This window comes from Hippocampus guttulatus, chromosome 3 (assembly GCF_054856545.1).
Source record: "Hippocampus guttulatus isolate MCC_2025c chromosome 3, RoL_Hgut_1.0, whole genome shotgun sequence".
In the NCBI taxonomy this organism is placed as follows: Eukaryota; Metazoa; Chordata; class Actinopteri; order Syngnathiformes; family Syngnathidae; genus Hippocampus; species Hippocampus guttulatus.
The window spans coordinates 16,155,103-16,180,634 of NC_141263.1; the positions used below are offsets into that span (position 1 = coordinate 16,155,103).

At 42.7% G+C, this 25,532-nt stretch overlaps 1 protein-coding gene across 1 annotated transcript in view; it reads right to left on the minus strand.

Moving 5' to 3' along the window:
- gse1b (Gse1 coiled-coil protein b) overlaps nucleotides 1–25,532 on the minus strand; it is a 164,812-nt gene that overhangs the window by 136,302 nt on the left and 2,978 nt on the right. The window lies entirely within an intron of this gene.

Below are 25,532 nucleotides of genomic sequence, written 5' to 3' on the forward strand. Positions count from 1 at the left end.
ATGTGCACAACCACAAATCAAAAGCAGCTCGACTATTAGTATGATTGTCTCGACGAACTAATAATTGCATCCCAAGGGGACATGTTGGCTTTTGAGTCATGACGGTTTTGTTAAGAATAAAGGTTGCAGTTTCATTTGGAACACGTTCGCATTTTCCTATATATTTCATATGGCATCATGAGGCAAAAATGACTTATTCTTAATCAATTTTGAGGAATGTGTGGCAAATCACTGTTAAAAAAATGTATGCACCAACATCTGCTTGAACAACAGCATTTGGGCAAATAACAACTATGAATAATTTCAGACATGTCATGCCAATCACCTCAACCTCAAACCGGTTTGAAATGGGAACATTCATTTCCAGTTTGGTCTGTGGTTCTGACGAAGGGGACCATCTCACAAACAATGTGAATTTATTTTAGTCAGGGGCAAATGGGTCATTACAAATACTGTTTTGATAGTAGTAAGTAGTCACAAAAATTAAAGATCAAGAAATGTATAGGGGGAAAAAATGCATCCATCCAAGATGCATCAAATCGAAGAGAAATCGTTTCCAAGTGTTTGAAGCCTTTGAAGGATCCACAAATAAGCAATTGCGATTTTGACAAAAGGAACTATCTAAGCGGTCCCCCTTCACAGCTCGAACAACGTCCACTTTTATTGGAGAACATTTTCTACATGACATTGCCCTTTTTATTCATTCACCCAAAATGACATTGGCAAAGTCAAAGGTATTCCATCCCAAAGCTAATCCACCCATTTTCTACAGCCTTTGCTTGAACTCTGCACGGGAACGGGAACCTATCCCAGCCGAATTCATGCGGATGGTGAACAACACCCTGGATTGGTCGCCAGTCAATCTCACACACACATGGCAAGAGAGACAACTGTTCACACTCCCATTCACACCGTCACTGAGTGGGAACATTTATGGATCTATTGATCATGTTCACATTTTGTAGTCAAAGAAAGCGCATAAGTGAGTGTGAAAACACAAACGAACATCAGGAGACTGGGCTCAGAGTGCACACATGCATTTAATACAGACACACACACACACACACACACGCGCGCGCACACACGCACACACACACATGTACTGTCTATAAATCCAGTGGACCCTCACTGGCAGCCACTCATCAACCACAGAAGTCAACCTAATTTGGAGGACAGTCTCCACTCTGCGCCTGCTGGTGAGGCAGCAGGGATTATGAGCCTTTATACACTCTAATCTAGTTCAGCCATGCTGGGAGGACGCATACGTGTGTGTGTGTGTGTGCGTGTGGGGATGACAAAATAAATAAATAAATAAATAAAGCTAACTTTGCCATAAACATAAATAGAAAGCATAAGCTTATGTGAGATTGTGCATTTGTACATACAGTCCGTGTGCCGAACAGTTCACTCTGTGTGAGCAGAGATAGGGAAGCTCTCAAACCGGATCAAAATGTGGCTTAGCGTCTTGTCCTCTGGCAGCAGCTGCCAACAAAGGAGTTCACACACATACGGGCGGCTGACTGTCACGTGTGGCCTAATGCGTGTCATGGCGTGAGACATCATGGGATTGTGTCCTATCTATGGCAATCTCAAAGAAAAGGCAATGCAGTGTAACGGACTGAGATGAGGGGACAATCAAAATATGTGTTACCTCATGCATTGAATCAGCTATCTGTACGTGTCTTGTTAGCCGGGTCAAAAAAGCCAACACATTAGGCCTTTGCGTCTTTGTGTGTGTGTGTGCGCACGCGCACACGCCAACAGGCAAGTGCGAGTACGAGGGCAGATTGGCCAAGAGACGCGGACACATTCCAAAACACAGGAGCCACGTCTGAAGGCCAAACCAGAGACGGGACCACACTGGGAATCAGAGAGGAAGAGTTTAGACAGCGAGAGGGAGCAAGTGGACCACAGACGCTACAAGCCTACAGTGTGCAGGAGCTCTGGCTTGACTAATTACAGACTCGCCTGCTGTGTGGAGCCGAGAGTCTACCACAACACAAGCCCTAGTGATGACACTAAACACCGCGCGCGAACACACATATGCACACACTCCCAAACACACACCTAACGGCAATTACTGTACAAAGCAGTTTCACAGCTGCTCCGTATCCCAGTTCCTCATAACCACACACACACACACACACACACACAGCAGTACACGCTGTCTTCCACTGTTGCACCACAAACATAATTCTCTCGCGCGCGCGCACGCACGCACTAAACTCCCATCCACTCATGTGGAGCTTGGCTCTCCCCTGAGTGGACCACTAGCCCCATCTGGTGGCCATGTTTATAACTACATATTTAATAATAATAATATAATAATAATAATTATTATTATTATTACATATTTCTCACACCTTTATGAACACATAGCACTGTGTAGGGAATGTGAAATAAGTCTACCTCTACAACTGCAGTGTACCATGTTGAGTTAGATATGTGTATAACATTGAGGTATATAATTATTATTTGACTACATGTTTCAATTTATTTAATTAAATGAGCAGTAGCAACTGAACGGTACATATTATATATACATGGGAATGTCAACTCTCCATGAAAAAGTAAATACTATGTGTGATGTGGATAAACTACAGAATATGTAGTCAGCACGTACTTTACGGTACCTTACAGATAACATAATTTGCATGCAGACCAATTTCTTCAGCAGAGGTAGGTGCAAGCAAAATGTCATCCCAAAATGATTTCTCATATTCCCTCAAATAACGGAGCACGTGCATGTTTATGGCAAACTTTTTTTTGTCGTACACACACACACACACACACACACACACACACACACACACACGCACGCGTCCTCCCAACATCGCCGAACTAGATATGTGACGTGAAAGTGACGGAGCAAGTGCATGGAATTTGTTACACATGCTGTAGTCATGATGTTGACCTTCGCAAAGTTTGTCTCCTTCAGCTATCCGTAGCAAAAAGATGACGGTGAAACATGGCAGCCTGCGGTAGGGGAGGCACACCCTATGTAATATAATTCGAAATTACTTAGCCTATAAAGAAATTACAATTAGATGAAATATTTTGGGCGGCCCGGTGGCCAGTGATTAGCGCATCGACCTTAGAGTGAAGAGGTACTGGGTTCGATTCCAGCACCGGAATTCCTGTGTGGAGTTTGCATGTTCTCCCCGGGCCTGCGTGGGTTTTCTGCGGGTACTCCGGTTTCCTCCCACATTCCAAAAACATGCATGACAAGCTGATTGAACACTCTAAATTATCCCTAGGTGTGATTGTGAGCGCAGATGGTTATTCGTCTCTGTGTGCCCTGCGATTGGGCTGACAACTGGTTCAGGGTGCCCCCCGCCTACTGCCCGAAGACGGCTGGGGTAGGCTCCAGCACACCCCGTGACCGTTGTGAGGATAAAGCGGATCAAAGCTGGATGGATGAAGGAAATATTTTTGTGCATGTTATTGAAATTAATTGTGGTTGTTTAAAATCCTGAAAATAAATCAATGTTTTTTTTACATACTACCTATTTATCATTCAGTCCCTATCTCATTGTTTTGTGATGTTCAATCTGGTTTTGGTGCATAAGATTATTAATGTTATTAATAGTGAAAATTAACTTTCAACTATTCTTTAAATATTAATTTTCAGATCGAATGAGGGGCTACAATTTAAAAGTTCAAGTTAAACATTCTAACTCCCTTGACACTCTGGAGGAGGTGGGCAACAGAAGGATGCTAACTAAGCTAAAAGCTATGATGGACAGTCCCTCCCACCCTCTCCAGCCCGCCCTGACAGCTCTCGGTAGCTCCTTCAGCCAGAGACTGTTACACCCGCGCTGCAAGGAGAGATACCGACGCTCGTTCCTACCAACTGCTGTCAGCCTGCTGAATAAAAAATAGCAACAATAATATTAATAATAATTAAATGATGTGGAAAACAACTGTAAATTGCACTGCGATTTATCCATTTTGTATTTATATTGCACTTAATTGAACGGTGTTTGTTTGTTTTTTCTTCTTCTTTCTGCCTACAATCTTGCTGCTGGAGGCTGTAAATTTCCCCAGTGTGGGACAAATAAAGGATATCTTATCTTATAAACTGGACACTAGGGGAGTTTTTGGGAGTAAGAGAGGACAGTATTCCCATTATGGAATAATTTTAGAAGATATACTGGTCACTCTCCTCCAGAGGCAATTTTTCAAATATGAATGGTTCAATTATCTTTGATTAATTGCGAGGGTCGGGCTATGAGATCAGACACCGGCCCATCTCGGTCCCTGCTGGTCAAGTCAGTTTGAGTTAGTCTGTCAAAACATATTTCATTTAAATGTAAGAATGTCACGTTTGTTCAATCTTGTTCACTTGTATGCGATGTTTTCTGAGTAACTGGGGTAAACTCAAACCGAAACCTTCGATAAATGCTCAGCAATTGTGGCTAAGATAAACATCCATTAAAAAAATAATCATCAGCGGTAATAGCTGTGACTCCACTCAATGGATGTACAGTACATGGAAGTGAGCTTTTTGTTCCAACTACACAGAATAATCAGGATTGGTTGAAAGCTTCATTGGCTTCATTTATGATGCTATAAAAAGACAAATAATACAAATCTATATGTAGCTCATGGAAACATCTCCGGTGGTTGCAATGTGAAATCAATCCAACAACCCGTCACTTGGAATTAAGCGAGTAACAAACAGCAGACATCAGTGGTTTTGATCTGTGGAGTCAGCCACAAGTTCCCAAATCTTTGTCTGGCTGTTGAACAGGAAGTGCAACATAAATTACAGACTGGCAAAGAGACGCTGATGGAGCGACAGGGAAGAAAAGAGAATCCAAAGTGACCAAAACCTCAAAAACCCTAATACAACGATTCTTCTCATGAATCCCGACCATATTAAATATGGGTGTTTGGAATTTCTATACGCTACGCCGTGTCTAGAGACTAGACCGATTATTTGCAGTAGTATACGGAGTCGAACCTCGTTACAACGTACCTCGAAGGACATAAGGAATCTTTACGTTATAACAGTAGTTCGTCGTAACCATTTCTAATAAAATGGCCGCCAACTACAATGCATAATACAGTATGAACATTTATAGATGTAAAACGTCAACATTAAATACAGATTAAACATGTCAAATGTTTAGTTTGGAGAGTTTACTTCAGTAGAAACATGAGCATGATATATTTCACACACGGGACATTTACATGAAGAAGCTGTTGGCATCCACGCGTTTCACATTGCATTAAAAAAAAAAAAAGAACACAGGCCATGTCAAATGCTATTTTAGTATATGTCAAGGGCCGCTAAAAAGTTGTTGTTTGGGTATATACTGCACGTAGACTAAAACGCAAGAGGCTGGTACAACATCTTACAAGGGGATTAACGTACAACAGTAGGACACATGAGGACACCCACATGTGACCCTTGACCTTGTTCCGACAGATGGAAGGAAGAAAAGGGCAGGAAAGAGCAAAAGAGCGGATCAAGGAATGAGTCGGAGCCTCTTGACAACAGTCTGTACTGTGCGTGCGTGTGTGTGTGCGTGCGTGTGTGTGTGTGTATGTTTGTGTGTGCTCCTGGCAGACAGACTAGGCATTAAAATTATTGGTGCCGCCAGCGTGCCGCGGCCCCCGCTGAAAAAGGAGGGGGGAGGTGAGCGTGGAAGGCGGGGGTGGGTGGGGGGGGGGGGGGGGGGGGCTGTGTGGAGTCACCAAGTGCTAATCGGATACATGTGTGCGTGTGTGGCCAGCGCTGCTCTGAACAGCTGTTCCCATTCTGAGGAGATGGTCGTCTCGCTCACACGCACACATTTTTTTTTCATTATCCAGGGGGTGGAGGGGGGGAGGGTTCAGTAATGGGAGTGGGAGCATAGATAGAGATAGCAATGGCGCAAAGATAGATGGGAGAGGTGTGGAAGTGTCCTTTCCTCCATTCATCAGGTGAAACAACAGGAAGCGTGTGAAAGCAAAGAGAGGAAGAGCCGCTATTTATTTTGTCCAATGGAAGGAAGAAAGAGCCTCTTTTTACAGCACCGGCGCTCACTTTGGACCGATGGTGTGAGGCTGCAAACGTTACAGGAAAGGAGGGAAAAGGTTCTTCGTGTGTGTGTGTGTGGGTGTGTGTGTGTGTGTTACAAGGCAGAGAGCCGTGATAGGCCTCAAGGGAGTGTGTCTCTTTGTAGTGGGCAGGGAAGTAGAAGAATGTCAGGAATCTCCTCTGGAGAATGATGAAGGGTCTATCTGCTCAGCTCAGACCTTTCTTCCACACGATTGTTTTAGCTCTCTCTGAGTCATGGCCATCCACGCAACAGGACGCAAAACGAAATTGCAGCAGCTGAGACGAGCATCTGAGAGACTTGAGTCAATGAAGCAGCATAGGAGCAAAATAAGATGTAGCTTGTGTGTGTGTGTGTTTTTAGTATGGGTTGGTGGATAAACGTGATCAGACAAATTATAAAAACCCTTCGCCAATGTCCAAATACAGTGGAAAATTATTTTTCACGTCAAGTTTTTAAATGATTTGGTTATCGGCAATCATTTTTGTCGAAATAGTCTCCTGCCACGTGTGTCGGCCATTTATTTCCGAGAATCACAAGCTCACAAAAAGCATCACGTGCGCAACTTTAATTGGAGTGTTTTCTCGCAAAGCGAGCCTCAGCATGCGCATTAAGCAGAAGCATTCAGAAATATTTTTTTTCTTGCTTATTTATTACGTGTTAATGTTCTATCAGCCACAATGGGGCCAAAGAAAACTGCGAGTTCTGGCTCTTAGATAAAGAAAATGGAAAACAGCATACAATTCAACAAACAACTTGTCAGAGAGTGCGAAAATAACCCCCCCCCCCCCCGCTGTCTTTCACACGGTATCAAAATTCTTCAATGAAGGAAAAAAAGAGATGTTTAACCATGAGAAATATTGCTTGAGTTTTCTTCCAAAAATGGAAGTTCAATGGTACTTCTGGGCCTAACCATATAAAATATCAACTGATCAACAACAAACAGTGATCTACAACAGTGTTTCCGGGAATGTATTGACCTAAGACACCCATTTTACCAAACAAAAATACTGAAAATTAATGATAATGACAATGATGGACCGGTTTGAACAAAAAGCCAATACTTGCAGGAAACCTTGATTACTTCAGCTGTATAAAATTGGTTCTCACACTGGCTCGGAATCACTGATCTAAGAGCAAATTTGACCACGATCATGACCTTTATGTTTTGTTGAAATTCTTTCAGGGCTCAAATTGTTTTTGCAGCAACACTGACACAATATGGTGTGTGTGAGTGTGTGCGTAAGAAGCTAAGGTGAGTGATGCATGCGGCAGTTCACTGGCAGCCAATCAGAGGACAGCATCTGCTTGATGATGAGGTTTTGAAGCTCACAAGCTAAAGGGGAAGGGAGTGCATATGTGCAATGTGAGTGTGTATGTGTATGTGGGTGTGTGTGTGTGTGGGTGTGCTGTCATCTCTGCCCACAGCAGAAGCAGACACACAGACAAACACAAGGCACAAAAAGCAAGTCACAGTGGCACCTTGTGGTGCTACAAGAAAAGCAGCAGTGATGATGTGAATCATTCAATTTTTACCATACATCACTTGCGGTGGGAGCACTGGGAAGGAACAATGGGTGAGTCGACATGCATTAAAAAGGAAAAAAGGAGAGGGGTGGGGGGGCGTTAAAAAGCACATACACTAACACATACTGTGTGGATGAAAAGATCTGAGAATAGAGGCGAAATGGATGGAGATGAGGGACATTTAGGAGCAGATTCAGCAACAGATGTTCAGTACTGTCAAGACTCTTCTCAGAATAATAATAATCATCTTTAATCTGATGGTGCATTTACAGACATGTTCATAAAACGTGTCCTCTGCCTTCAGCGCATCACACGAGTAAGGAAACATGCACTGAAACGGAGCGCGACAAAGCAGATGAAAGGTTTTGGTGTCTTGCTCAAGAGCACCGTTGTCGTGGGTGTGCACAGGGATCATCACAGCACTGACTGCAAAAATGCAAATGCACAGCAAATAAGGGGATTTTAGTTGGTTCTGTGCTTCCAGGGACAAAATAGCATCAAATCCTCATGAAACTGCATTGACAGGTTGTTAAGTGCGTCCTAAAGCTATAGATGGCGCTATAACCCAAAATCGTGAAGCCATTCTTGCAGTCACAAGCTTGAAAAAAAGTTTCCAGAAAAGAAAATATTTACAACAATTATAAATGAGGAAAGTGCAAATGTCAGCATGATAGCAAAATGGAGAAATCCCCTGGCCTGAAAGAAAAGTAAGGTTGTATATGCTTTAGAATTTGTTGTAGATTTAAGGGGCTTGGGTCTTGAGGGCATCTTGGTCCTGACGCTGAAGCAGAGCTCCACGCTGAAACCAGAGGATGCTGCAGGGTCAAAGGGCAAGCACCAGCAGAAACAGTTTCCAGTGCACAAGCTGAATGTTTTCAACTCACTCGGCAGAACAAATACAAAGTGTCTTCACAGTGGGAAAAACAATACGGAAGTGAGAAAAATCATTGACTGTGTCTTGTTGTGCGTAATAGAAAGCAGTTATCACCCATCACTGTGTAGCAGCTAACAGGTATGGACAGGTGTTACGTCTGGTAATGATAACCTTGGTACACCCCAGAAAAGTGAGCAAAAGCCCATCATCAACACCAAGTGGATCGGATATCAGTGGCGGCCACGTCAGTAAACATTTGCGATTTGCCACCGGGTGGCCTCAGCCCCAGGCCGAGACTTTACTACATACTGTAGGTTCAGTCATCCAATTATAATTTTTAAAAATCTTCACATCTGAATCAGGACTCAATCATATGTGGCTTACAAAAAAAAGATAAATGACAAATTTGGATAAAAGTATTTGACCGGAAATGGGCAGTGTTAATTGAGCCAGAGTAATCAGTGGATTGTGACTAATATAGAGCGAGGGCATGGAGCTGAACCTGCTGTCACACTTTGAAATGAGGTCTTTAACCACGGCCAGTTTACACAGGAAGAACTGTATCGGCACAGAAACCTGGCAGGATTAAGGAAGAAAAAAAATGCTCCTTGTGGGGGGCGGGGAGAGGGGGGTACGGTGACGCTATGCCAGAGAGCGTATCGCGGTGGTGTGGAAAAGGTGGGAGGGAAAAGGGGGAAAAAAAAGAGGGGTGGGGGGTGGGGGCTGGAGGAAGAAAAACAGGTCCCACTGAGCTACCGTGCAGGCGCCAGCAAAGACAGCAAGGGTGGAAGGGCGGGGAGGCGGAGGGGAGCGGGATGGGGTGGTGTGGACTACCATGGTGAAACTCTCAACAGATGCGTGAAGCCCTTGTCAGCATTCCTGCTAGGTAACGCAAGGTCAGGAGTAAGCAGGAAGACAATATGAGGACTATTTGGGCTCCCTGAGCGCCAGATGTGTTTTAATAAGACGGCTGCCCTCCCAGCTAATAAGGTCAGCCTCTGGCTCCAGCCAGACGAGCAAACAAGTAGACTCTTGGCAGGAATTCAGCTCCAGCTTGGCACGGCCTCCCTTTCTGCTTCCTGCCTTGCTTGCTCTCTCTCTCTCTCTCTCTCTCTCTCTCAGACTTGCTCTCTCTCTTACAAGCTAGGGAGACTGAGGGAGGCCAACTGATGGCTCTGTGTGTGTGTGTGTGTGATACCACCACACACGCACACACACACACATGTACACGCACACGCACATGTATATACACACACACGCACACACCCGTTTTATTAGACACTTCCTTTTTTCTGCAAGAGAGGGAATATTGCTCCGACAAAGACGGAGCCTTTGACAACATCTGTGCTTGACTTGTGCACTTTCTTACATATTCATATACACGCACGTGCAAGTGCACGCACATGAAAGGGAGTGAGGCATGTCAGTTTTCTATGACAGCAAAAAGCAGATGATAAATACATAAAATAAAAAATGAAAAAAAAGAGCCAATAAATCTTTTTTCCTCTAGAAAGGAAACTCAAGGCAGCTCCGGCGCCAGTGAGATTGGCGCGCTCTGCACTGGAACAGAGACGAGAAAAGGCAAAGCATGAATAAGAACGGGAAGATTTAAGGTTGAGAATGAGAGAACCAATTAAGAAACAGGAACAGTTAGGGAAGTAAAAAGAAAAGCCCGGGAGAGCATCTGTTTACACAAGCCAAAACTGATGAGTGGACAGAAAAAAAAAATAATAATCGATTGCAGAAAAATATATTACGAAGGCGTTTATCTTGAAAAGCTACAGATGCAAAATGCGTAACCATTGTTCAAACCAAGGTAGTGTGCGCAAAAGCGCATGAGGAAAAGATGATGTCACCATCTGCCTCACACGACACTGAGCCGAATGGTGCCTGCAATTCTCAAATATTTACCTCAGGGCTGGGATACAGAATCACACACACAGGAGCTCCACCACAAACAGGGACCTCGCTCTCACCTATGACTCTTATTCACCCGCAAGCCAGCAGGTAAGAAAGTATGTGGGAGCAATGAGGAAAAAAGCGGTGTTCTCATGTTTCCATAAGTGACTTTGTTCCCGTTGGACCATGAAAATATTCAGTGAATCATAAGTTTATTTAAAATTTTCTGGAAAAAAACATGCCTCGAAGTGAAACCTTTAGGTCCAACCGTCAGAATTGCGAGATTAACCAAATCAGACTGTCAATTTACTCGCCCAACTGCTGCTGTCACCTAACTACAACAAGGCGACGTACATCTGCGAGGGTCAGAGAGTACAAAAACGGCTAAGTTGCTGGTGAATGACAACAGCAATTAGCTTGCTAGCATCAGCTATCCCGATTGACACCGGTCTACAAAGATTCAAACCGATGGGACAATGGGATAAGCGCCAAAGAATACGGGTAACTTTATTCCTATCACAAGACGCACCCACACCACGACACTTGTATCACTTTACAATACTGTTGCGGTACAGCAGAAAGCTGTTCTATCAATGCTGCAAGCAGGTGGAAATATTTGATCAAAATGAGACCGGGAGCATGCACAATCAATTACAAAATATGCAATTATGTCCTCGAGTATATTAAAAGTGCAAATGAAATAGAAGCTGTGATAGCTGACAGGGGCAAATGGGCTGAAAACAGGGGAATGCTACAAGCAAAAAAAAAAAAAAAAAAAAGGTAGACAAAAAAGACAAACGCACACATGCAATCTAAAAAAAAATAACATGCAAAACAACTGCAAAATAAACACACACAAAAAAATGCCGCAAGTAAAAAAATGCTTCAAACGGCCAAACTAGGGTAAGGCAGGGAATGATTAGGTAGCACATTAAGGTACAGTGATCCCTCGCTATTTTGCGGTTCGTTTATCGCGGCTTCAGTGCATCGCAGATTTTTTTAAACATATTCATAAAAAATATATTCATATACATGGAGTGCAGTACTGTATATGTTGCTCTATGTGACTCGCTGTTGTTTTGCAGCTTCTTGGGGACCGTTTTTTTACCTGTATACAGTATGTTAATTGGTCGCTACTTTGCGGATTTTCATTTATCGCGGGTGATTTTGGTCCCCATTAACCGCGATAAACGAGGGATTACTCTAATGATCAAGTCACAAAAATGAAAGTAGTTATCAAAGTTACTTTTTTTAAATCCCACCAACATTACTACTTTTGTCTACAAAAAACAATAAAAAAGTCAAGGTAAACACACACAAAAAAATCATGAAACGGAAATCAGCTGATCCTAAGTCATACATTTCCCAAGACTACATTTCCCTCTAAATTTAAGGTGAAATTCTCAGTTTTTCGATCACCACGCCGTTCAATGTCCACAAGACATGACTGACTCTCAATTCAACCCAAGCTGAGTTTCTGCCTACAATTAAACAGATGCTGTCCTACGAGGTAGACGCTAAATATTACTAAGGATGACATCCAATCTACAGAAGACCATCATCCATCAGTGAGCTCCGTGTAGACTCCGGAGATTACACCTTCCTCTTCTAATGCTGTCAGACACAGAACATTAGGCCCAATGTAATTGGAGACAACCTCCTCACAGAGAGCTTGGGGTCACAAGGTCAGCAGGCCTGATCGTTGAGCAGCTAGTCATGTACTCGCACCGAGCTGATCGCCTCATGTTGCTCACTCACACATGCTGGCACACAAACGTCTGCGTTCCCACGGTTTCGGCACTTCCTCAGGTTGACGTATGGCGGCTTCGAAAGTAATGCTGTCAGTCGGGTTTTACAGCCTATCGCGGAGATCCAACAGGAACGCAGCCGAGTGATGTAGCAGAAGACCATTGACCAGCTCAGCAACACTCCATAAAAGCAACTCAGCGTCTACATGCTGAAATAACGAGTGAACAGTGGGAGTCATGTTTGAGCAGATTAATATAAAGGCTCAAGATACTCTGTAACATTCTCGGACGTAAGTCACGCTGCGCAGGGAGGGTGAGGCCAAAACCTGCTATATGTGTGTGTGTGTGTGTGTGTGTGTGTGTGTGTGTGTGTGTGTGTGTGTGTGTGTGTGTGTGTGTGTTCTCTTCTCGAGTGTGGTGTGTCCAACATGACATGTACCAAGACGACCTGTGAGAGGCAGCAGGAGGCCATCGGGGAGCCAGACTGCCGGAAAATAAATAGAGAATTTTAAGCCAGGGCTCTGCAACCTGCGGCTCTCGAGCAACATTTGGCTCTTTCATCTCTCTGCTGTGGCTTTCTGGGACTTTGGAAAATATAAGCTTTGTTGAGTCATTCGAGCCACCTGTTAGGCAAACCATGAATAAATCAAAGGACAGAAAAGTTTCTGAGCAAAACATGTTGACTGTCACACCACGCGTGACCTCCGTTGATGACAAAAAAAGCTCCCGCCTCATAAATGACAGATTATAGTTGTGTGTAAAAATGAAGGTGATGTCTACAACCCTGATGTCCCGATACTCAATGCTGAGGTTTCGGAGCAAAAATCCCATTAACCAGGTGAAATATACACTTTAATTGGCTATTATTTTTCAAATATGCAGTACTTTAACATTTACAGTCATACCTCGGTTTTCGACCATAATCAGTTCCAAAAGGCTGTTCGAAAACTGATTTGTTCGAAAACCGAAAACACGCTTTAAAAAAAAAAAAGTTTATTGAGCACGTCTGCTCACAATGGAAAGCGACATGAGGAAGCGTCACTTCCTCGTCTAAGGAAGGCGAGAGGAGTCAAGTGGTGCATTCAAGTGCGCTCAGTTTGTTCGAGAACTGATTTTCGATCGTAATCCAAGACATAAAAAACTCGAAATTTTTGGTCGAAAACCGATTTGGTCGAGAACAGAGACATTCGAAAACCGAGGTTTGACTGTACATTGTTAAGTGAAATGGTCATGTGAGTACAGGAAGATGGCATTTTTGGCTTTGGTGCAGGTGGATAATTTCTATTTGGCTTTAATTTTATGAAAATGATGTGGACTCAAAAAGAAAGTAAGCTAAGTATTTATTATAGGTTTAAAATTAAATTTTGTGTTCCATGTAGCAGTTTGTTGATTTCATAAACGCAACACAACACTGGGTCCTTTTTTTTTTTTTTTTAAACATACTGTCCATGAAAAAAGAGATATATTTATTCAGTGTTATCCTCACTTTAAATATCAAAAGGATTTTGTGGCTCCAAATGTTTTTTGGGGTTTTTTTTGGTTCTGTTTTCTGCGGAAAACAGACGAAATGGCTCTTTAGTATTTAAGGTTGCTAACCGCTGTGCTAAGTAAGCAAAGGCATAAACTGTGAAGCTTTTCTGCTAAGTGCACTACAGTTGCAAATTCTTATGAATCATGATGACTCACTGAGACATCTTATACAAAGACTCAACACAACAAGCTTGAGGTTACTTCCTAACTGGCTATCATTCCATTCCACGTCACAAGCCATCTAGTCAACCACATGGCCGAACTCTGTGCTGACCCACAGAATGATAAAATGGTCAATTGAGTGCACTGATAAAGCGCTTTACACAGCCTCACATTCATGCGCGTATTCATACAGCCAAGCAAGGCGCTGTAGGGTCCATTGGGAGCAAATTAGGGCTCCGTATCTTGCTCAAGGACACTTCGATATGGTTTCTAGCACTGAGAAGTGAGCATTCTACCACCTGACGCCTCAACCCCAAGAATTTGCTATTGGAAATACTGAAAAGTTCTGACACATGATTGTCAGCCCCGACCGTTTTCCGAACAGATCAGGAAAATGAAATAACTAACACATCCCACACTGCAGGACAATCGGTGAGGAAAATAGTTTGGAGACTCTGGCCTTTCTGACAATGATCAGAATAGGAGAAAGTGGCTCAAATTCAAGCCCAATTCTTGGTACGTGTGGACTTCACTTCACATGTACCATACAGTAAAGCACTCAGCATACTTGTCGAGGCAGGCATTAAACCTGGCTTGATCACAGAGTCTGACCTGGATAGATAAATTGATTAGCGGGCTACTAAGCTACCCAACCTCTGACCCCTCACTTCCTGCCCCAAGAGCTGTAGGAGGATATGATTTCTCTTCACCTGCCTCCTCTGCGTCCTGTTCAATGTGACACTCGTATGCGTTTGAAGTGGCTTTCAAAATGATACGCGAGAGGCCATAGAGGCCATCTCGTACAAGAGAGGTCGTTTCTAACATCACAGGAATAATGCATGTTGATTGAGGTCGCCTTTTCAATGACTGCCCGAATGAAGAGAACCAGCTGTAGTTACTATAGCAACTAGAGCAAGGGAGTAAGTGTGGTTTAGCACGAAACGCAATCGTCATGAGACAACATAAGACGACACAAGGAATCTTCATGACTTTTAAAGACATGCAGCTCTTCGTTGGATTCGGTTCACAACAACATCCAATGGCACTGAACTTAGGAACGTCCACTGAAAAGCCTATTCTTGCAAAAACTTGGGTTAGGTGAGGTACAAATGTATTGCTTTCATCAGTAATAGAATATTTTTGTGGTTATTGGTGGTGTAGTGCTTCACTTGCCTCACTAATTGAGTGGAAAAGGGAAAAAAAACTCATTCGAAAAGGTAGAACATAAAAACACAAAATGTTCCGCTGTTTTAAAAATTAATCATCGCCTTATCGTATTGATCCTTTTTCAGGAGAACACCGCACTGTACTACATGAGTGCAAAGGACTACAAGTTGACAAAATGAATAAAAGGAGGCTGTCAATCGGAGATCAGGATTCGAGTCACGGTGACTTGACTCGAGTCGCTGTTTTTAACGACTTGTGACGAGACAGAAACGAAAAGCCTTGAGACTTGACTTGGACTTGACTTCATACACAATGACTCAAGTGCTGTTCATTTCATATAAAGTTATTCACAGTTGCGGGAGGGACACCAGCCCTCAGGTTCATTGATGCAAAACGACAAAGTGCAGAGCGAAAAGTTTTGTTTAAGCTAATAGACGACAACACTCATTTGATTCACAATTGTCTCAATGAAATGGCGCAAGACAATGTTCAACTGCCATTTACAGTAACGGGCACAAACTGTACAGCGAAGTGGGTTAACTTTGCTTGTTTAGCTGAACATATGCACTTTTATTCGCTCATCTAATTTCAAACTGTATTTCTTTTTGATTTTAGTTTTATATCGGATTTATTTGAAGTAAAATATGAAAGAAAAAGAAAATGTAAATATTTCAGTGAAGCCAATGCGGGGCGTGGCACATGCACGTCCTGTATCTAAATGATCAGAACAATATCTGCTCGGTCTCAATTTGATCCTGGAAAACCCCTGATTTGCCCCAAAAAGTTTTCTTTCAACGGAGCTAAACAAAACCCTATTATGTTTAACTTTAGTGGTTCCACTGTCATGGTAATCTTGTGATTTGAACTAATATAAAAGAGAAAAATAACAGATTACATAGTGCTCAGAAAAAGAAAAAAAAAAGACAAGAATAATGAGCACAATATGACCTTAAACAGAACGCTTGTGATCGTTCTGCTTCGCAAAGCGTTGCATTAAGGCGCCTCCGCCAGACTGGACACGGCATCGGTCTTATATACCCCCCTTCGGAGATGTGAGGACATATCAGCAGCAGGGATGCTGCAGACAGAACCATGTGTGTGTGTGTGTGTGCGCGTGCGCACGCGTGCGTGTACCTGAGTCTGTGTGTGTGTGCAATCCCATGTGAGCATGTGTGCAAAACAGATGGGAGCAAAAAGAAAAAAAGAAATAAGAGATGGGTAAAAGGAGAATAGCGACAGCAAGTCTGCAATAGCTTGTGTGTGAGTGTGTGTGTGTGTTGACTGGGGGATGTTGGGGGGAGTGTGGGGGGGGGGGGGGGGGGTTGCTACAAGAGGGAGTAGTGTGGTTAGGCATCCAGAGTCACTGAACATTTTTCTGGCAGGCCCTCACTATGCTCCTGGCCGCTTGCCCAGCTCTGAAGCAAACTTAAACAAACTCCTGTTGCAGCCATCTGCTGGGCCCACGGGATAAATCACAGCACTGCTCCACTCTGTACTGCTCAGCCACACCACTATCAGGTTACTGTGTTAGCGGCCGCACACGCATATGCACACACACACACACACACACACGCACACACACACACACTTTCACACGAACGCACCGCCAGACACACTCACACCAAACTACGCGTCTGCCTGGAGCCAGGGCCTGCCATGGGGCTCACACCACCAGGAGAGGCCGGCAACATGTGGGCCCCACTAATACCACAGGGAGAGATGAAGCGGAAGGGGGGCCGGGGGGAGAAAAGGAGGGGGAAAGAGGCAAAAGGGGACAAAACTGGAGAGGAGTGGATGAGGCGGCAAAAAAAAAAAAAGATGGTGGGGGGGAAAGTGAGAGACGCAAGCGAGGAGAATCCCTCCGACAGCAAACGTGATGCGCCAAGAGCTATTTTTATTGCGCCCCGTGGAGGAGGAGAAGAACATAAAAACACATTGAAGCCCCTTGCCCGTGTTTCCCAAACAACTTGAGCTTTTATAATTGATGTCAAATGGAGAAGGAAACCTTGATTTTTCTTGATATATGTTTACTTTGACATGTCAACAGTCTCCCTCTGACCTTGCCACTCATTATCTGATGCGTGTTAAGGTCAAGTTGACCTCATAACAGTGCAGCCAGCTTTACATGTGAAATCACACCCCCCTAAACTGGCCACATTACAAAGGCCTTGAACGAATAACAAAAGGCACTTAGGAGGTATGTGCGGCATCTATCTGTCGCACAGATGGAGACATTGTATTTGTGTATTTCTGATTCAGGCATAGTCATGTCAGCGGGAGACATGAATCAATGGAAAACAATCCTCCAAACATGTCAAATCTGATCATTAAAACCTCGCAAGTGCACTCAAACATTCTAAACATGGATGTCTGATCCGTTAGAATTAAAGATCATGACATTACCGAAAACACAATTCCACAGAAGTCCTGGTGAAGGCGGCAATGTGCATGAAGTAGGTGCTAAATGACACAAACAGCAATCTTTATTCACCGCCTTGAATGCCTTTGTCCAGCGTTGGTCAAACACGGCATACAGTGAAACTTGTGTTGAATGGTGAGCAAGGAAACATATGTTGTTAAAACATTTTTTAAAAACATAACTGCCTTTCAGTCCACTAGCTTAATGCTAACACATAACTAGAAATGCCATAGAATGGCTAATGTATAGAATCCTGATGGCAGTGTTATAATGCTTTATGCCAATCGCTCAACACAGGCAGTGCAGCAACACACGTAGACAGGCAATAAAACAGTAGACAGTTAGATTCTGCATCTTCTGTGAAGATTGACTAATATTACTGCAGTACGAATGACCTGAGAGGACATCTGAACAAACAGTATAGCCGTGTGCCCATCTTTTTAGAGGGCACATTAGAAAGAGCAGCACAATAGACATTCAACTGATGCATTGTGACAAAAGCAGTTTAATTTTTGTCTTTAATTATTTCACCACTGGTTGTTTTTGAGTTCAATATGGACTGCTATTTTCCCGACACATTTTTTTGTTGTTTCTTTGATGAAAAGTTACTGTGGCATTTTCATTCATTTGAATGGGAAAGATGTTTCAAAAACTTGACCGCTCACGCCATGTGTTGAGGGATTCATTTCATTCGCTTTGCGTAGGCCCAAGGGATGGAAAAAGGCTCAGTGGTTGAAAAATTAAGTAACCCTGTTTCAACCAGATGAGATCATTGTCAGAGCCGACCAAATTTCTGACACACCAGGAATTCCCCCAACTGTAACTTGGAATCAACCCCGATTCAGTCAAGTGAGACAGCCCGAAATGTCTTAATTTGTGCAGCATATGACCATCTTAAGAGAGACTAAAGAGCTTTGCAGCATTGAGAAAGGGTTAACAGTAATTATTTTGCTGGAGACCATTCTGGAGTAATTGAAAAAGGGTCATTGGGTCTGATGAGGACAAGACTGGCCTCGTGTGACGGGTTTATCAGGGTAAAAATGAGCCTCTGAGGGTACCGTTGCAATCTGGTTTTCTACAGTCGTTTAGCTATGATTTCATTCCAAACAAAATAGATGAGGCTTCCTGACGATGTCAAATCAACAGGTTATTCCATCACTGGTTGTTATTTTAGTCGCTAACGTATTAGAAAGACAATGGCAAGATTCCAAAGAATGGTTCAAGGTGAATGAGATGTGATGCTGAAACTGTGACAAGCACACAGTGTGCAGACTAAAAAAATGTGAAAGTCGTTACGGCCTTTGCTGAAACTGCACACGACATTCTGACATCGAGCTCAGTCCAATAACTCCCTGCTCTGTCTGTCAGACTCGCCAGCTGTCCTGGAGCCTGCTGGAGTAGGCTGTCAGAGACCAGGTGGTTGGTCTGTACGAGGAGGCGGCGAGGTCACAGCCAGAGGGGATGCTAATAGAAAGCGAGTCATCCAAGAAGGCAATGACTTCTTGAGCCAAAATAAGATCCCAAAAGATGACCGCTAAAGTTAATTATCTCTTCTCTGATTGGCTGACAGAAAGAAAGTAAACAAAGCAAAGGTCTCGTTCGCTTGGAGCCAGTTTTCTGACTGTCGGGTGCCAAGTATATTTAGTCCACTATGTGCTATTTGGGCCGGCAGCTGATATCTAGTTATCCAGACAGCGGGGTGAAGTCCTCTTTTATCCATTCTGAGCTATCATTGGTGACCATGAAAGAGAAAAAAGGGGCAAGTGACTGAAAAAAGACAACTGAAACATGGAATAAAAGAGCGAAAATGTACAGAAGGCCGCGATACGAGCAGCTCGAAGTATACATGTTAAAAATAGCAGTAATAGCGGCTACTGTGTGACCACACAGACACGCACGCACGCAATCGGCCACAACACACTGACAGCTGTGGCACAATCCAGCTGCATTTGCGAGCACAAGAGCAAACACCTGCCAGTGCTGCCGACCACCTGGCAGAAACACGTGTGCACAAACACACTTGCAGCTGTTGTGAATTTAGATGCAGATCAAAGATAATATATTTTACGTGTGCGAGCGTGTGCGTCGAGGAAGGTTTGCATATGCATGTGTGATATGGCGAGAGGGCAGCTGGAGGGGAACGAAGGGCTGTGCATTCTTTGCACTCTGTTCTCTATAATTACACCAGTGAAAGCTGGTTTACTACTGAAAAACACAGACTTATCATGCAAGGCTCCATGGACAATGCTAAATTTATCAAAATGGGATATGCAGATCAGAATATAAAAATATTTGCAGGGAGCACCAACACCATTTTTCTTCCGGAAGAATAGAAGTACAAATACTTATATTTGAGTGTGCACCACCACAAAGTACCAAGACTTGATCGTGTTATTACGTGTTAACATTTTAATGAAAATACTTTGAAATTTCATCCCATGTTGTTTTTTGATTTTTGTGATATTGCTGTGCCAATTGTGTTTGAATATTCTTTTTTTGGAAAGGTTAATTCGTGCATGCGTTAGCCTGTGTACAGTGTTTTACATTATGTGTTAGCTTTAAGCTAGCTGACTAAGTTATGTGTTTTGTAAAATTCGTGGTAGCTTTACGGTAACTTTCAAACAGATGAATTTAGCAAATTTTAATTACAGATGTGAAGGGGATTATTTGCAGGCCAGTTCTTGTTTTCTGGAGGATTTTCTTTTTTTAAATCAGTGGTAGCAGCGCAAACAGTATTCATTCAATTCCTGTATAGCTTATTCGCATTAGAGCCACAGGTGAGTGGTAGACCAGCTGACTTTAGACAGGGTACACCCTCGACTAGTAGTGCAACCAATGACAGGTCACACAGTCAAACAACCAACCAATCACACCGAAGGGCAGTTTAGAACATTCAATGCACTTATTTGGATATTTTTGGAATGTGAAAGGATGATGGCGAGAACATACAAAGTCCATCCAGAAAGGATTCAAACCCCGAACCTTTGAACCGTGAGGCAGATGTGCTAACCATGAGGCCCACCTCGACTTAAAAATCCTCTGGAGAGAATGAAAACAGAGTTGTTTCCCTTTTGTCTTTTTCTGTTTGTTAGTTAGCAAGCTGCTTCATGGTTTATGGAGGTTGATGTAACACATTAGGAAAATATGTGGAACCATACCATTTGCACTCTGGAGAGGTTTAATGATGACTCAAACTGAATCATATAAAAAAAGTATCAATAAAACGAATTTATTTGTATTTTTATCCAAACTGGCACTTTTTTTTTCCTTATTTCCAGATGTACTGCAGTGCAGTTATTTTCCCAACTAACGGAAAACAAAACATTAGTAAGCATCACAATGGGGGCATTGTAATTAACAAGCATAGAGGGATACAATAAACACATACAACACAAACCCGCAGAACGTAAATGCGGCACAAACAGTACGAAGCCTCAGCAACAAAGAATTGCTTTATATAACCCAACATCACGTTCAATCTATCATATCCACAATTCGATGCCAGAACAAACACTCTCAGTCATTTTTGTCCTGGGGCAAGTCTAGTTTACAGTGTTTGGGAGTTTGGGCGGACCGAGAGCGTTTTCTTTGACACGCCCCTCACGCAATTTGGTGACAGTAGACTGGACCTTTGACCAGCTAAAAGCAGGTGTAAGTTGTGGCACAAGTGGTGTAACGCAAATTTGGTGAATTTGATTGAGGCGCTCTGCTGATGTGTGGTGGCTGTCATTGTATTTCGTTCATAAATATGACAATAGCCCAAAAACATAAAAAAAAAAAGACTAGAGAATTGAATCATTATGCATAGCTGTACATTCTAATGAAACGCAATGTAGGAGTAGTACCTAAAGAGCAGTTCTTTATCACTTCAAAGCAGAATATTTTAAATCTACTGAATCCGATTGGTGTGCAGGTGTACCGAATGAAGTGACCAGTTTTAATCAGTTTTATAGAATAGCAAAGAATCATGGGACTTGTGTGACAGTGTGCTCTCAATTCTTGATCCTTGTGGTATTCAGGTCACAGCCCGGTTGTTAAGACAATGGCTCTTTTAAATTAACATTGAACACATCTGAGGTTTTGGTGTTGCCCTCAACAGCTGTCCCAGTTTCCCACGTGGCCCCCTTGGGAAATTCAACTGTGCTACAAGGATCAAAAGGTCAATATTTTCCAGATACAAGCTAAACTACATCCTGGCCCTCAGGGCTCTGACGTCAAGCCCCCGAATAGTAGTTTAATTCCATTGTCTCCCTATGACATTAATGCCAGGTGAGAACACAACAAGCCGAGAGCAGCAGCGTGACATGCTAATTTTTGATTCATTCTTTGCTCTCAATGGCATTCCTTACTGTGGCAACAGGAAGTGAAGAAACATCTCAGCTGGACTTCTTGATTTAATCTCAATGAGCTCACTCGAGTATTTGAACTCACCAGGAAGTTGACATTCTTTGAAATATAGGACGAAAAATGTAATCGAGTTTCAATTTGAACGGCTTTTCAACTATTTAGACACTTTTAATGGCTTTTACTTACTTTACAGCAGCTCCTATACTTTTTGTTCTTCTACTTTCTTCCTTTTATAAATTTGCTACTGTAAATTGTTCATTTCTCCTTTGTGAGACGAATAAAGGTTTTCTTATTCTTATTCTTATTGGCCAGCACTAGATTGCTGTTACCTCAAATGCAGCAAAAAGTGAATTGGTTCATTGGTTTGTGCATTAGTGGAATCATGCAAATAAGTAAGTGGGATAACGCAAAAACTACCAAACTGATTTCCACAAAGTATGGCAGAGGAGTGTGGCAAGGGTGAAGGATAAACCTAAAAAATGTGAATGTTGTCATGTATATTTGTCTGAAGTATCTCCACACAGCTCACGGGTTCCTCCTTACAAGTGGTATTGGTGTAGTAGTATCAGAGTGTTTTAATACAATACAAATACAAGTACAGACGTACAGTGTCGGCAGCAAACACTGGAGGCCCTCAATTTCAACATTATTATACGCAGATTCTGATCTGGAGAAAAATGCAGGACTGAGAGATGCATAGATGGGTAAACCGCAGCATGCCTATAACGTATTTGACATTAATTTAATTGAATGATTGAGGATTTGCCGTGAAATTCAAAGCAGTCTGACAGATTCTACCATTGAGAATACAGCAAAGGCTGTGCAGCATTCAACGGCTCTCTTTGGTCAGAACATTTCTGTTTTTTTTTGTTGAATTAAAAAAGTAATTTAGTTTCAACTCCTTTCATGCCCCGCTCACAGCCCTCAAAGTTTCTCTTCTACTTCCAACTGTTCACGCTCGCTAATTTGTTTATATCCCATTTCAGCTTCACTTCCTGATCCCATGTGTAATTTTGACCTCCCCCTCATTTTGCCGCTACGCAGTAAATCTTGCTTGGCGGTGCTCTGAGAAGGCTGGCATGTTTTTCCTGTGACAAAATATACCCCGTACACAGGATGCCAGACCAGCAGTGACAACACACTCACTTCTGAAAAACACATTGTACATAAGAGCACATAAGAGTTTGGGTCTCCGCCATTCATACATTGCCGACATACACACTAGAAAAGTCCTTCAGCGGTGCCATTGGTACACTGCACTCCAGGTACTATAGAGCACCCTGGTTCAACCATGACTGGAGCTTTAGAAATTCGATCCATTGTTCTACATAGAGAAGAGCCCAGGATTTGATATCGCACCATAGAGATTTTTAAGCGGTTCAGAGACCTCACAGAAAAGGTTGCCTCAGTCAATAAGTATTTGGTGGAAGATATTTATTTGAGATATTTCTGGTGAAAACATGAAGAGAATTAGTTCTTGGACTTGATTCTGGTTTGTTGCCCAGCCATTTTGTGTCATCTTTGAATGGGGGTGTTTATGCAAGAAAGCCATTTGCACAGCCGGAAAATCACAGAAAGTGGATATTTAGGTTTAAAAAAAAAAAAAAAAACAGACATATGCCCCGTTTTTTTTTCATCATTTAAAATTATATTTTTGTCAGGTTAAGAAGTGGCCCCGGAGTAGTAAATTGCCCATCCCTGGTGTACAGTAAAGGGAGATATTAGTGAATTATTCGAGAATTTGATTAACTATAATGCAATAATTGGAAGAAAATGGCTATTTTCCTGCTATTGCGGATATACTGTAGTGTACACTAAATGTCTACATCAGTCTAGCTACTCATCTTCCTTCCTTCTATCACTTTGGTATTAACCGTGCAACATTTGAGCCGAACGGGCATATTTAAAGGGTCTTCTTTTGGAAAGTAGAATAAAATTGTCCTAAATAAAACAAATGAGTGAAAACAAAATGTATGCATTTTTCCAAACACATTAAATCGGATCTAATCTTCCAACATGCATTTTTTTTGTGGTATGAGGCACAAAAATCAACAGCGATGTACTAAAGTGAAAATACTCAATGTGATCCGATTAAATCACACCACACCCTACAAGAGCCATTATAAACACCCTGTCACACATAAAGCATGACCCAAGGGGACAAAGCACCTGTTCCTGCAGCCCTGTGTCTCTCATTCACACACACACACACACGCACACACATTTCCCAACAGAGACAATGTCACTTAATACAGGTTATTAGCTCACACAGGCCAAAAGAAGCTGTGCCACCTGCAACTAGCCCAGTCCAAAATGATCACCCGAAACCTTTCCACCCATGACACTTCTCCCATACTGCGACACCTCAGTCTCAATGAGCGAAAGCCGGTCCCATAATTAGACTCTATATTAGGAGTACGCCCCATGAGGTCATCTGAGAACATGTGTGACTGCATGATACACACCGTTAACAACAAGCACAGCAAATAAATAAATAAATAAAAGTGGTCCAGTCACCACTAGAATCCAGTCACGGATATTTGTTGAAGGTTGCTTCCTATCTGTACGACGGCTCCAAGGTAGTGCAAAACTGACGTTTTATCTTAAGGGACAAATAGAGAATGAGGTGGACAACTTCCGACAGCTGGCGTAAGCGTGCTTCCAGTTTGAGATTGCGGAGTGCGAATGGCATCCACAGATGTTTGTCTTATGTCCTGCGAGGTTGAACAGTCGGTAACTGTTTGCATGAGAGAGCGGTTCAGGAGGCCAACTGGCGGTCTAAAGGCTCCGCAGCGCTTCATTAAAAACATCACAAGCCCTTGTACGGCCCCACTGGCCCCCATTTGCATTCTCATCCATAGCTCTAACACAGCAGGGATGGGTTTTACTGATGGAAAAGTGACAGTCAACATCGTAAAAATGAGCACTAGCGTGAAAGAGATTTTTTTTTTTCAGGAGAAGTCAACCCAAAAATGTTCTTGACAATGATGTTCTATGCCGCGTCACAAGTCTAAAGACAATATTCTGATACATTTTGCATTTGTGGAATATGAGTTACGCAGTGAAATCCATCCGTTATATCCATCTCAGGGAGGCGGCTTTTTTGCGACTTGCTGTCAACTGAAAATGAAAATCACAGTAGCTCAGGGCTCAGGTAATGACCAATCACGGCTCTGCTTGCAAAATATTCATCTGAATGTCATTTTTTGACTCGCTGGAGTGCATAGAATATGTAAAATAAAATAAAAAAATGTGGGTGGACTTCCCCTTTAAGGGGAAGTGTATTGAATATTGTTTACCGAGAAGCACATCTGTACCACTTGCAGAACAATTCCTCTTATTTCAATCAGGACAACACAGCTAATTTGGGCTTTCAGGTGCTTCCACAACCACTGTTACAACAAAAAAGAAGATTTAACAAAGACGATTTCACCCAATTTACTGTCAGTGGTGGGGAGAGGCCTCACTTCACTGTATATTAACACCTATGATTTTGCATGTAAAAGAATGATGCCATTCTTGGTTGAGGTGTGCCTTCAATTTAGATAAATACTTCCACACCAACACACACACTAGAGCTGTCCGAGCAAACATATGCACATGAGCTGATGATTTCTGCTCAGATGAGGTGAAACGCCTCCCACAATCGCAATACGAAAGGACTCGTCAACGGACATGAAAAAGCTTTAAGTTATTGATGAACGTTGGGAAAATTATACACACGGATAACTCAGTTTCTGTAAAATGTTACAAGAGTCGTTCCTGGGTCTGCTACAGGGACACTAATTCTTCTTCCATCCAAATGTAATGTA